Source organism: Garra rufa, chromosome 20, assembly GCF_049309525.1.
Source record: "Garra rufa chromosome 20, GarRuf1.0, whole genome shotgun sequence".
Classification (NCBI taxonomy): Eukaryota; Metazoa; Chordata; class Actinopteri; order Cypriniformes; family Cyprinidae; genus Garra; species Garra rufa.
The window spans coordinates 22,301,188-22,313,130 of record NC_133380.1 but is presented as its reverse complement, the minus strand read 5'-3'; the positions used below and the strand labels follow the sequence as shown (position 1 = coordinate 22,313,130).

Below are 11,943 nucleotides of genomic sequence, written 5' to 3'. Positions count from 1 at the left end.
ATTATTACTTATGTATTTATTTATAATATTTAAACAGTTCTTACTGTTTTTCTGCTTACATAAAACATTTGCAAGTATTATGTAAATGTTGTGGTTTGAGCATAAACATATTTATTTATATAAATATAAAAATATTTGTAATGGAATCATCTGAATCATCTCTGATTAATCCAATCAGTTTGCTTTTGTAGTGTTTGTAAAGTAAAAACTTCTATGGAGTTGCAGAATAAGGCTCCTTTAACATAACATTACTAAACTGAGTTAGGGAAATGAAGTTCACATTAAGAGCGCGATAGAGATGATTGGTGGCGGTAAAAGATAAAGTCCCTACGGAAAGACACAGAGCGACAGATTAGCTTCGAAGAGAGAACAGAAGAACCGGTTCAACCCATGAGGTTGAATATGTAAATATGATTGCAAAGAGCCAGCAGGCTTTTTCCAGGAAGAGGAAGTGGTGACGCAGAACTCGGTGTGTGTGGGAAGGCACAAACAGGATGCCTGCTTTTGCTGCTTCCTGATTCGGATATTCTCGATAACTTTCCCATTAAAATAGCCATTATTCTCAGAAAGACTGGAAGTGCATCTTCGCTTGGCGCATTCTGTAAGAAGCCTTTGCAAGAGCTCGGTTATAATGAGCCGTGCTCTCGTATGTTTTTATCAGATATTCGCTTCACCTTTTGAACTTCAGAAAGATGTGGAATTGCATCACTGTACAATGAAGCCATAATGTCCTTAAAACCCACTCGCGGGCTTGACTGTTAGATCAGAAACATTAGTGCTTGTATCCTTGAGCTTCTGCATTCCACCTCTCCTACTTAATTAAAGGCGTATGTGAAGTGCTCATCCTTGGACTGACGTTTTCTCACTCTTGCTCTTTTCTCTCCATATTTTGCTTTCACCCATTGCGTTCGTCTCCTCACATTCGCATTCACACTCACCCTCGCTCTTTCATGCTCTCTTGAGCAGAATGTTGATGTGACGTCTGGTTTTGTTGCAGGAGTATTGATGAGAATGGAACTGTACACTTTGAATGGAATATTAAAGAAACAGCAGTCATTTACTTGCTCATTCCTGTCAAATAAACCCTACTAAACCAGCCTAAGATGAATTAACTGGTTTAAATCGCAGAAAAGTGTCCAAAGCCCTTTATAAAAGAGAAGTTGACTTCCAGAACAAAAATGTACAGAATCTTTAAACCAGAGATGACTACTCATGCACATCGCAGGGAGCGAGAAGACAAGTATTTGAGGTTAAAAACTATAAACAGTGGTGTGAAAAAGCGTTGGCCCCCTTCCTGATTTGTTATTTTTTTGCATGTTTGTCACACTTTAATGTTTCAGATCATCTAACAAATTGAAATATTAATCAAAGATAACACAAGTAAACACAACATGCAGTTTTTGAATGAAGTTTTTTTTTTTTATTATAAAGGGAAAACTAAATCCAAACCCACATGGCCCTGTGTGAAAAAGTGTTTGCCCCCTAAACCTAACTAGTTGGGCCACCCTTAGCAGCAACAACTGCAATCAAGCGTTTGCGATAACTTGCAATGAGTCTGTTACAGCACTGTGCAGGAATTTTGGCCCACTCATCTTGGCAGAATTGTTGTAATTCAGCCACATTGGAGGGTTTTCGAGCATGAACCGCCTTTTTAAGGTCATGCCACAGCATCTCAATAGGATTCAGGTCAGGACTTTGACTAGGCCACTCAAGTCTTCATTTCGTTTTTCTTCAGCCATTCAGAGGTGGATTTGCTGGTGTGTTTTGGATCATTGTCCTGCTGCAGAACCCAAGTTCGCTTCAGCTTGAGGTCACAAATAGATGGCTGGACATTGTCCTTCAGGATTTTTTGGTAGACAGCAGAATTCATGGCTCCATTTATCACAGCAAGTCTTCCAGGTCCAGAAGCAGCAAAACGGCCCCAGACCATCACACTACCACCACCATATTTTACTGTTGGTATGATGTTCTTTTTCTAAAATGCTGTGTTACTTTTACGCCAGATGTAACGGGACACACACCTTCCAAAAAGTTCAACTTTTGTCTCGTCAGTCCACATTTTCCCAAAAGTCTTGGGGATCATCAAGATGTGTTCTGGCAAAACTGAGACGAGCCTTTATGTTCTTTTTGCTCAGCAGCGGTTTCGTTTCGGAACTCTGCCATGCAGGCCATTTTTGCCCAGTCTCTTTCCTATGGTGGAGTCATGAACACCTTAACTGAAGCAAGAGAGGCCTGCAGTTCTTTAGATGTTGTTAATGACACATTTTCACACAGGGTCATGTGGATCTGGATTTTTTTTTCCCTTCATAAAAAAACCCTTTATTAAAATAATTGCATGTTGTGTTTACTTGTTACCTTTAAATTTAATATTTTAATATTTAAATTTGCTTGATGATTTGAAACATTAAAGTGTGATAAACATGCAAAAAAATAAAAATCAGGAAGGGGGCCAACACAAAAAAAATAGCTTAGGACTTTTTTTTTTTTTTTTAGTAGGGATGCCATTTAAAACTCATATGACCTGTAAATGTCCTCTACTGGGGCTGTCAAGCTTCGAAATCACATGAAACCTAATGAAAGTATCATAAACATGGTATATACGACTCACTCACATTCTTCTGAAATCCTATGAAGGTTTGACTTGCCTATTTTTGTTGTCTTTGCTCACAAAAAGTATTTGCATAGCTTCATAAAATTATGGTTGAACCTCTGTCACGTGGACTATTTTATCAATGTCCTTACTAGCTTTCAACGCCTTGAACGTGTCAATTGCATTGCTGTCTGCAGGGTCAGAAAGCTTTTGGATTTCATCAACAATATCTTAATTTGTGTATGATTTTATAAACTAAGGTCTGAAATGACATGAGGGTGAGTTTTCGTTTTTTGCTGAACTGTTCCTTTAACCATAGCACATTGATGCATCACACTAGTTAGATTTTGCTCTTGGCTTCACATAAGGCTATCAAATGGTTTTAGAACAAGCTAAGTGCATACATTTTGGGTGAACTGTCTCTTTAATGACTTGACTTTGGATCTGAGTGGTGCCTTGACCTTAACAGTCACGAACAGTTATATGTTTATCATTTATTTAACTCCACAGCAGAGTTCAAGGAGGTGAGGGTGAAAGAGATCTAAAAGTAGAGAATATGCAGACGGTTCTGCAGCAGTTTTGCGGCGTGTTGTAGGTTTGTGACAGACAGTTGTACGTGTCAGCACAGGCAGTGCAGTATGGGCACAGTTGTATAACGTCTCACAGTCAGACTCAGGAATGATGAGCTCACACTGAGGATTTTTAGGTGACAGGGGGCAAACTGTGTGTGTGTGTGTGTTTTCCTTAAAGGGATAGATCACCCTGAAATGGAAATTGTCATTGTTTACTCATGTCATTCTAACCCTGTATGACTTTCAAACATCTTTGGAACAAAAATAAAGATATTTTGTAATATGTGACCCTGGACCACAAAACCAGTCATAAGTGTAATTTTTTTTTAATTGAGATTTATACATCAAAGCTGAAAGCTGAATAAATAAGGTTTCCATTGTTGTATGGTTTGTTAGGATAGGACAATATTTGGCTGAGATACACAATTTAAAAATCAAAAAGTTTTGATATATTTATGGTAGGAATATTACAAAATATCTTCATGGAACATGATCTTGAAGTTATATCCTAGTGATTTTTGAAATGAAAAATCGATAATTTTGACCCATACAATGTATTTTTGGCTATTGCTACTTATGACTAGGTCTTTGTGGTCCAGGGTCACATATTCTCTCTTCAATGTTTGGCTGTTCATTAAAAGTCTGTGAAACCAACATTTTCATGCTTCAGAAAGCACACGAAGACAGCGTGAAAGTAATCCAGAAGACTTATTTATGGTAAACGGAAGCTCAAACGTGCTCAGTTGGCACGTGAGAACTAACCTCATTGGCTCTTGTGGTGACACGCAAGCTTGTTTGTGCTTCTCTTTAGAGGTCGACCGATATATCGTCCGGCCGATATATCGCGCCGATATTTGCCATTTTTTAATATATCGGCATCGGCCGATATCCGTGTTTAGTAGCGCCGATTTAAAGTCAGGCACGTCTGCGGGCAGCCCCGTGTTTTTGGTGCGGTATATTGCGCTGCTGTGAAGGACCCCAAGCCAAAACTTTTGTAAGATTCAATAACATTTCTGAGAGATCAAGGTAAGGATTAAATTCTGATATTTCAAAGTCCCATGGCCATATATGTACTATATATTACTAGTAAACTATGAAGTGTTGCTTTCACTTAGTGAAAGAAAGCATAGAACCGTCGGTAACTGGCATAATGCTACAGCTGGTTAAAGGTTTGCTTACTTGCAGTTAAGTTTAAAGACTGTAGTCTAAAACGATCAGCAGCTTGTTTGCTAACATATTCGCCCCAATGTTATAAGTTCTGTTTTATTTTTCCTGTATTGGAGTCAGAGAATTTCACTCTGCGTGGGGTGGAGAACGCTGCGGCTCTCACAATGCAGCATTGCGATTACTCCGCCCCGCTCGGAGACAGTGATGCACGGAAGGAGGTTATATCCGCGGGTTGGGTCGGGTAATAAAAAATGCATTCGTATAACTTGTGGGTGGGTCGCGCGTGGATGAGATAAATCAATAATGATGTAAACATTAACTACATTTTCTAAAATCTGAACCTGAGTTATGTGGTCAGGACCGTGGCGCCAGCTTCCTTTTAAATATATTTTGATGATTGCACCTGACCGCGCCGTCCTCTCCGTCACCTCAGATACTGCGAGTTTATAACTATGGTCACGTTCAGATGTAAGTAAAAGTTATTTTTTTCAGCACGGATTTGGCTTAAAAGCACGAGTGATTAAGCCTATATATACTGTAAGTCTGCAGCGATGTGAAGATCAGCTGTTAAAATGAACCATCCATTCATCATATCAGCATGCAAAACTAAGAATTAGAATAATTGTAATAGGAAGATCACGTGCGGTTTGCTAAATCTGAGAAAAATATAAGTGCGGGTGGGTGGCAGGCAGATTACACTATTGCCTGATTTTGCTTTATTTCATCGTGAAAAATAAGATTTTGCTCTCTTTTGTCATCAAAAGTATCCTGAAACAAGTCACAACTGAGCCGCTGTGCATCTCCATTTAAACAGCGGCGTTTCGTTTATGAATGAACGTGCGTTTTTAAACGAATCTAGTGAAATGATTCAATTTCTTATTCATAAAGAGAGTCATTTGCTTTATTCAGGAATGAATCAGCTGTTCAAACGAATCAAATGAATGATATGATTCACTAATTAAATCAGTGTCTTGCCGCCATCTGCTGGCAGGTCCTCTCAGTTACGTATATAAATCATTTAAAGTTTAACATTAATCTCAGCTCTTAAACTTTTATGTAAATTATTGACAGTTTTTATATTATCTGTTTTATATATTTAATACTTGGTCAGTTTGATTTGTTTGGTTAACTTTGGTTAAATCTTTTATAATAATACAGGGCTCTAGAGTGCGACCAATTTGGTCGCACGTGCGACCTAATTTCTCAATGGTGCGACTAAAAAAAATCAAAGGTTGCACCGGTGCGACCAGCCGTTCAAGGGGGAAAAAAACGAAACTCCGTCACTCTTAAAGTCTCCCGTTGCTCAACAACAGACACACATTAGACCCATATCGTGGTCTAAACCAATCAGAGATGAAGGACGGATCCCGCCCCCCCTCTGATTGGCCGTGGTCCAGATATTCCTGTACGTTTGAAAATGCATGTGATGCAGTCAGGATGTCTCTACATTGTCAAGCGTTTACAATGCCGTTACAAAAACACGGACTGGATCGCGGACTCCATTCATAAAAAACGAATTTACTATGGCGCGGAATGCCACGTAATACGTTGATTTCTGGATTGATAAATCAAAAGTTGGTCTGCCACTTAATTCAAATCGCGATATGGACTAGTGTCTATGAACATAGATATATATACATATGTCTATGAAAACTGAAAGGCAAAAAGACTGTATAAAATGAATCCTGCATGTTTCCGTTTGCCTCTATGTATTAATGGAGACGTGTAATTTTTTTTTTTTTTAACTACACATGTATAGGCTACTGAAGCACGCGTTACGCTCCCGCTAATTTTTGGCATTTGCATCTCATATGAACAGATTAACTCAATCTCCAAACCTACTGTGTCACTTTTACCGTTTCATTTGAGAAAGCATCATATCATACTGTACACACAGAAACTCCACGGCAACCTGTCAAAATAAAAGTACGGTTTAACATGAAACAGAACAATATTAGTCCTGTATTACTTTTATACAGTATAATGTAGGTGTTTATATATTCCTATTTATAAATCATATATATGTTTGCCAAAAATTAAAAAGGTTTATTTTTCATTTGATTAAAAATAAATAAATGTTTATGCTTTCATTTGATTATGAGAAAAATTAAAACAAGAATTTCAAAAAAAAAAAAAAAAAAGATTGTAGAGCCCTATTGATCAAAATGTTAACATAGAGAGTTTTGGACTTATTTTTTCACTGAAATGTTTTCGTTATTACACAAAGTAGGGTAAAGTACTGGGGAAAAAAATATGCTTCAAATAAAGAACTTTATATTGACCAGATTGTTAGTTAATCATTTACAAGTCAATATTGCCTATATGGACAGGGATTAAAAAATAAATAAAATAAAAAAGTTAAAAAAAAGTGAACTTGTAAAACTGCGGTGTTAAATGTGATGCGGTTGAAAATTTGGGTGCACCTAACTTTTGTGCTGGTGCACCTAAGAAAAAAAGTTAGGCGCACCAGTGCAACCAGTGCAAAAAGTTAGTCTAGAGCCCTGTAATACTGTGCAGTGCACAAAATCAAGATGGTTCATTGTGTTCATTGTTCATGATGTAAAGTTTAGAAATGATGTGCATCCTTTTTAGATTGACATTTTAGCATGCAAATAAAGGGGAGAACTTCAAGATATCGGCCCTAAAAATCGGCCCTAAAAATCGGCAGCACATATCGGCCATCGGCTGACCCTGACCTCTAAACATCGGCATCGGTTATAGAAAACCCCATATCGGTCGATCTCTACTTCTCTTTACTTTATTTGATGCACTATGTGTGTTGATCAGTGTCCTAAGTGTCATATAAAGCAATTGTATCAATTGTGCAGACTTAGATTAAACAGCTCAATTCAGACGGATTACTTTTATGATGTCTTCATAGACTGTAAAAAAATATGGACGTAGTATCCGTGACGTCACCCGTAGGATTCTGAAGCGCCATTTTCGAAGCCTATAGTGGGTGGGATTCGTCCGTCGCCATCTTGGAATCGCATCACTGCGCGTCACTCCCGGGTAATCAAAAATGGGCAAAAAGGCGGGACATGGGTGGAGCTGGTTGCTGAAACCACGCCCGCCTAGCGCGACAGTGGTGACAGCAGCAGCGATCCCCCTGTCACTCAAGTGTCCACGCCCTTAATTATGCTGAACTTTAAGGCTTAATATAACTTAAACGGATGAGTTATAAAAAAATTCACCCCCTCACAGTTGACATGAAGGGCAAAACTAGCTATTTAGACCAAAACCATTTTTTGAACCAGGCTGTAAACATACTTTTTTCCGCTGAAAAGATGGGCATTTTAACATGGGGAGTCAATGGGACTAACTCCCTTTTGCAGCCAGTCTCTAGCGGCCAGTCGATGAATTGCAGTTTAAGTCACTTCCGTGTTGGTTTCAATAGAGAGAGTGGAAGGTTGCCACTTGGATGTCTTTATGAACTTTGAAACATGGAAATTTTGAAATGGTTGGACACAAATGATAAGAGAATGCTAAAAGTAAATATTTAAAACAAATGGTGCAAAAAGTTTTTTTTTTTTTTTTTAAAGGAGACCTGCTATGTTCCTTTTTACAAGATGTAATATAAGTCTCAGGTGTCCCCAGAATGTGTCTTTAAAGTTTTAGCTCAAAGTACCCCACAGATCATTTATTACATTTTTAAAATGCCTATTTTGAATGGAATTAGAAACACGCCGTTTTCGTGCGTGGCATGTGAGTACTAAACTAAGTTCTCTTTCATGTCTTATTGCGGTTAAACTGTCAAATACACACAAGTTTGTGTTAAAAACACACAAGTTGCCAAAACAGTCAGTTATGTCTGTAAAGGTAAACAGCTGGGAAAAAATTGCGTGTTTATATTAGATATGTGTGGCAAAAGTGTAATATACAGTAAATAAATTAATAAATCCACTTGAACTCCTCGAACTTTCACCATGGCGTTAGTATTGGTACACCGTTGTTGCTTGTGAAAACAAAATAATGACGCCGTCGGTGTAAACGTGCAGATTAAGGGGCAGTAATATTATAATAAGATCCTCTTATCACGTCACGGGAGGAGAAAAAGAAGAAAGAAAAAGGCTTACCAAAACAAAGTTACTGGGTTGTCCTTTTTTACGTTTTTGGGGTTGGTAGATGCACAGGGGATCCGATTATAGCACTTAAACATAAATTCACATTTTCAAGATGTGTCACCTTTTAAAACAAACATTTGTTTCAAATATAAAGAATACAGTAAATGACAGAATTTTCATTTTTGGCTGAAGTTTCCCTTTAAGCGAGAGGAAAAGGCTGTTTGCATGTACGGGTTCAGCGAGGGAAGGGGAAAAGACTGCAAGCCAATGGTCTGTGCTCTGAGATTTCCGCTGAACTCTGGGAGGGGTCAGGCGCGGGGCAAGGTCAGGGCTCTAAACAAACACACTCGCACACATGCACGCATACAGCACAGGGTCTATGACCAGAGTGACAGAGACTGATAACAGCAGCAGAAGCCGGAGAGAATGAAAGGAATGGAGACGGAAAGACAGCCATGTGTGCTTTTATACTGAACGCTGAAGCCACACTTAAAACATGTTCACGTTCAATGCCTTCTATTGGATGATAAAATATTCAGCCAAATTCAAACAGAACTTAACATGAAATTTCGAAATAATTTTTGGTGATTACTTAACCAACTGACCTTAAGGCGAATTCTAGTGAATGTATGAGGAAATTTCCCCTCGAGTTCACACTGATGCTCTAACAGGATAACCACAGGTGTAGTTTAACGCTTTAAATATAGATGTATTTCACATAAATGTGTGGCCATTCATCAGAAACTTTTCTAGGGTGTGTTTTGTAAATGCATCACAAATAAAATACATTCAAAACGCTGAAATCTGCACTCAACCAAAGTTGAACTTGGCAAACAGTCATTGTTTTTGCAATTAGTGCCATTCTAATGCCAAATTATTTCCATTCCACAAGCTTCTGATGACATACACTACCAGTCAAAAGTTTTTGAACAGTAGGACAGCCATGTGTGATTTTATACTGATCGCTGAAGACACACTTCAAAGTCTCCCAGATAGCACATGCACGTCTGAAAGATGTCTGTTAAAGATCTCTTGATCTGAAAAGCATCTGCTGTGTACAAATGTCTGGCAGATGTCTGTAAGATGTCAGTTTCCCATACATTCTAATTCATAAACATCCTAAAGACATCTAATTGACGTCTATTTGACATCTGATTGGAAACGTCCAATAGACGTATTGCAGATGAACAAACTACATCTTGCAGATGTAAATGCAGACATCAAATAGACGTCTCCGAGATGTACGTGTGCTATCAGGGCTATTACGTTCAGTGCCTTCGATTGGATGATGAAATATTAGGCCAAATTCAAACTGAACTTATCATGACATTTCAGAATATTTTTTGGTGAACCAACTTAACCAACTGACCTTAAGGTGAATTCTAGTGAATGTATGAAGAAATTTGCCCTCAAGTTCACACTGATGCTCTAACAGGATAACCACAGGTGTAGTTTAATGCTTTAAATATAGATGTATTTCACAATAAGGTGCGGCCATTCTTTAGAAACTTTGTGTTTTGTAACAACAAAAATACATTCAAAATGCTGAAATCTACACTCAACCAAAGTTGAACTTGTCGAACAGTCATTGTTTTTGCAGTTAGTGCCATTCTAATGCCAATTTATTTCCAGTTTACAAGCTTCTGATGACATACATTACCAGTCAAAAGTTTTTGAACAGCAAGATTTGTAATGTTTTTTTAAAGTCTCTTCTGCTCACCAAGCCTGCATTTATTTGATACAAAGTACAGCAAAAGTACTGTTTAAAATAAGTTTTCTATTTGAATATATTTTAAAAAGCTACATTTTCAGCATCATTAGTGCAGTCGTCAGTATCACATGATCCTTCAGAAATCATTCTAATATGCTGATTTGCTGTTTAAGAAACATTTTTTTATTAGTATTTTTATCAATATTTAAAACAGTTGAACAGTTACTTTTTTCCAGTATTCTTTGAGGAATAGAAAGATCCAAAGATCAACATTTGTCTGAAATAAAAAGCTTTTGTAACATACACTATGCCATTCAAAAGCTTGGATTCAGTATAATTTGTTTTTTATTATTTATAGTTATTTATTGTTTTTTAGAAACTAAATTATAGAAATTAAAACTTTTATTGAGCAAGGGTGCTTTAAATTGTTAAATTATGATAAAGACATTAATAATGCTACAAAAGATTTCTATTTTAGATAAATGCTGTTCTTCTGAACTTTCTATTCATCAAAGAAACCAGCCGTTTTCAACATAATAATAATAATGTTTTTTGAGCAGCAAATCAGAATATTCGGATGATTTCTGAAGTCATGTGACTTGAGTAATGATGCTTTGAAATCACAGGAATAAATTACATTTTAAAATATATTCAAATAGAAAAATATTTCAAAATTTTACTATTACTATTTTTACTATGTTTGGATCAAATAGATGCAGGTTTGGTGAGCAGAAGAGTTTGCCTGGTAGTGCATGATTCTCATTACATTCGATTCGATTCTAATTCATTGGACCAGTAACATATTTTGAAATATTCAGTAAAAGAATTGGGTCACTTGTTTCAGGAATTGAGCTATACTGGTCAGGCTGTTTTTTAATTCACTAAAAGAACTGACTCAAAAGAGTCATTCATTTCCGGAATCAGCCTGTATGATATTCGAGTCAATATGGGACTGTTCAAAAGCAATTTTAAAACAATATTTTACTCTATCACTGGCACAAATATCATACCTTACCTTTCAAGTAAATGCCACTTGGTTTGATATTTTGTATCTAATGCAATGACATTCATACATTTTAAGTGTGGCTTAAGTGTGATTATTATTTTGGGTCACTCGATGTACGTATCGGAAAGGGCAGTTCTAATAACAAAAAAAAAAAAAAAAACCAGGACATGATCTCAGAAAGGCAGAAAAGTGAGAAGTATCACCAAAGAGGAGGAAGTGCTGTCGTTGGTGAAGTGGGTGGAGCAATGACGGTAAAAGTAGGAAGAAATGGTGTGATTGTGTGTCATAAAGAGACGTGTGGAGGACGGACATAATGTTTCTGACATACATTTTGTAGGGAGTGTTTTGTGACCGCTTTGTCTTTAATTCTGTATTAGAGTAATACAGATTCATTAGTCTGCTTTTTAATTAGATCATTTATACATTTCATTTATGTCGTGCAGTGTACGGCTTCATGGATTGAGATAATTGACCCAGTCCCTGCTACAGAAACACACACACACACACACACACACACACACACACACAAAAACACACACTGAGGGTTGATCCATTTCCCCTGGGGCCCCGTTTCACTCCATCATAATCAGTGTCTCTTCTCAGACACACTGTCACACAAACACACAAACACACACACGCAGCACCGCTGCTGAGGCCTGGAACATTCCGCGCATTCAGCTGTATGTGGGAACACTTAAAAATAAGCCGTAGACACATAGACACACTTGCAGTTTTTTTTACTAAAAACCATTTGAAAAGAGATGAAGCCTTCAAGTGCATAGTGCCAAAGTCAGCTCATTATTTGTTTGTAGTGCACTTGTGGTGAAATAGAA

General features: G+C 37.4%; 1 protein-coding gene across 1 annotated transcript in view; it reads left to right on the top strand.

The window, feature by feature from the left end:
• ncoa3 (nuclear receptor coactivator 3) overlaps nt 1-11,943 on the top strand; it is a 52,217-nt gene that overhangs the window by 19,267 nt on the left and 21,007 nt on the right. The window lies entirely within an intron of this gene.